This window comes from Octopus sinensis, linkage group LG13, assembly GCF_006345805.1.
Source record: "Octopus sinensis linkage group LG13, ASM634580v1, whole genome shotgun sequence".
Lineage (NCBI taxonomy): Eukaryota > Metazoa > Mollusca > Cephalopoda > Octopoda > Octopodidae > Octopus > Octopus sinensis.
In genome coordinates, this window is record NC_043009.1 from 62,689,034 (window position 1) to 62,692,292 (window position 3,259).

The following is a 3,259-nucleotide window of genomic DNA, read 5'->3' on the forward strand; positions in this document are numbered from 1 at the left end:
CTCCCTCTCTCACTCATCTCTCTTACATCTTCCTCCCTCTGTCACTGATCTCTCTTACATCTCCCTCCCTCTCTCACTCATCTCTCTTACATCTTCCTCCCTCTGTCACTGATCTCTCTTACATCTCCCTCCCTCTCTCACTCATCTCTCTTACATCTCCCTCCCTCTCTCACTGTTCTCTCTTACATCTCCCTCCCTCTCTCACTCATCTCTCTTACATTTCCCTCCCTCTCTCACTCATCTCTCTTACATTTCCCTCCCTCTCTCACTGATCTCTCTTACATCTTCCTCCTTCTCTCACTCATCTCTCTTACATCTCCCTCCCTCTCTCACTCATCTCTCTTACATCTCCCTCCCTCTCACTCATCTCTCTTACATCTTCCTCCTCTCTCACTCATCTCTCTTACATCTCCCTCCCTCTCTCACTCATCTCTCTTACATCTCCCTCCCTCTCACTCATCTCTCTTACATTTCCCTCCCTCTCTCACTGATCTCTCTTACATCTTCCTCCTTCTCTCACTCATCTCTCTTACATCTCCCTCCCTCTCTCACTCATCTCTCTTACATCTCCCTCCCTCTCTCACTGTTCTCTCTTACATCTCCCTCCCTCTCTCACTGATCTCTCTTACATTTCCCTCCCTTTCTCACCGATCTCTCTTACACCCCCCTATCACCGATCTCTCTTACATCTCCCGCTCTCTCTCACTGAACTTTGTTACATCTCCCTCCCTCTCTCACTCATCTCTCTTACATCTCCCTCCCTCTCTCACTCATCTCTCTTCTCTCCTTCTATAGTTCTATCACCTCCTCCTCCCACATCTCTCACTAACTCTTTAATTGTTACTTTTCGACTTCCACGAATTCCTTCTTCCTCTCTTTTACTCAGCGGCTTTCATTTTTCCGTTCCATCTCCCACATCTCCCAGTGTCTTTCCTTCTCACTCCGATTTATCTTCCTCTCCTCTCACTTTCCTGATCTCTCACTCTTTATATCTCCCACCTTCCGTTTCTCATCTTTGCTATTCCTCCCCACCACAACTGTATTTAACTACTCAGATATTTGCTTTCCTCTGTTAATATTCAATCCACCTTCCTCCATCGCAATATTTTACTTTCAATAAACGATGCCTGCTATTGCAAATTTCTTCACAATAATTCCTCTCTTTTCCTTCGTTTCCACTTCTCTACGGCGCTTTTACTCTATCTACCTGTCTACTTTATCCGCACTACTCCTTTCTATCAATAATTCCTTACGTAAGCACGCACACTCAGATTTATAATGCAAGGAGAGAATAAGAGATTATGTGTGGTTTATCTCTTCCTAAATAAAGCTCGCGTACTCAGTTTCATGAGGATATGGGATTAAGTGTGGTTTATCCCTTTCTAAAGGGATATCTCCATTTGGGAATTTTTACTTGTCATGGAATCAGCTCGCATATCTGGAGGTTTCTACGCCATTCTCACATATTAATAATAATAATAATCGAATTACTCAAAACGATGAATTTTCGTTTAAAATTGCTGTGTCCATCAAACCAGCACTCGATTAATTTTAATTAAAGTAAGAGTACACGGGAAAACAGGATAAAGACCATCATCGATTAATTAAAGTTCTGATATTATTCAGAGAGCCATTAGTCACTATGTTGTGTAAAAATTATCTAACCACGTTGTTATTTTTTTTACAATTATGGATTAATTATGTTAGAAAATTACGGCATTTCCTTCCTTTACAAGAAATTGCCTTCAATTTTGGTTAAGTTTTGTTTTAGCTTTAATAAGAGAAAGAAAAGCGAGGGAAGAAGAAAAAATGCTTTGCTAACAAACAAATCGTATTGTAATTGTCCATGTTTTAGAGCAATAAAAAAGAAAATCGATGCCATATAATAATATATTTGACTATTTATGGCTCTTGTTTGGAAGAAGAAGAAGGAAAAGATCCAAAAAGAATTGTCAAGGAAAATGGAAAAGAGAGTCATCAGTTTAACTAGCGGCCTAATAATGAAGGAGTCTGATTTGGTAAAATATCTCAGATTTAGAGAAAAAGGTAAATGCTTCAAGTGCGGGAACGAAACTTGCTCAGGGGGTGCAAACCAGGTGCCAAAATGTTTTACAAACCAGATTGATTCTTTCAATCTTAATATCAAAACAAACGCAGGTATAATAATAATAATAATAATAATAGTAGTAGTAGTAGTAGTAACTATTATCGTGTTTGTACATTAATCAAATCAGTACAAAATTTTTGTATGTTCGTTCGTTTTAGCGACAAAGTTTTTCAGGAGGATGCTCAAAGTGCTTTCAGTTGCCCTACCAAAAATTTGCACCTGCTGTTCCCAAGCTTATGTGTAAATAACATTTTAAGGAATTTCTCAAGGATAGCTATGTAATGGAAGATACAATTAAGCAACAAAAGACGATCAAACTGGTAATCAATAGAAAATATAATTAAGGAATGAAAATGGTGACTAGATTCACATAAGGGTTTACCTGTAATTTCATGGTATTCCCTCTCAGGGAGTAATAACTTTACACAACACTCAAAAAGTTTTGGAGTAGATATCAAATAACCTCAGAACTAGGAAGCTGCCTTGCACCTCTTCCTATGTTCATACTTGTTTTACCTGTATATAACCCATGTCTCTTATACCTCTACCTATGTCCACCTTACCTATGCACAGCCATCTCTCCACATCTCCAACAACTATGTCTTTCCATCACCCCTATCTCTTCTATACCCATCTAAGTTCCAACAGCTACACATGCCTACCTGTCTTCCATTTCTGCTCACCTATCTCTCACCCCCACACCTGCACTCACCTAATTACTCACTTCAACCTTGTGTCCCACTCATCTCTCTACATCTACCTATGCTAACCATCTCTCCTTCCTCCAATAATCTCTTTCGCATTCCCCACCCACCCAATTCCAGATCCACACAAACATTATGTTTCATCTTGTTTATCCTACACAGAACCTCAACCTTCTGGAACTTCTGTATCTAATTGCTATGCGGAAAAGTTACCAGCCATATAGCTCCCACTTGGCAAGGAAAAACAACCTACAAAAGGCCATATACCAAGACCTTCTAACTTTATTTTCAGTTTATCTCTTTGCGGTTCTTATGTGGTGTGGGTGAAAAAAAAAAGTGTAATTCACCTACCTTGTGGGTCCTCTTCTAACATTGATCCTTTCCAGCTGGGATATATCTGTGGGAGCCCTACCCACCTAACCTCTGGCCAGAACCTAATGGCAAATTC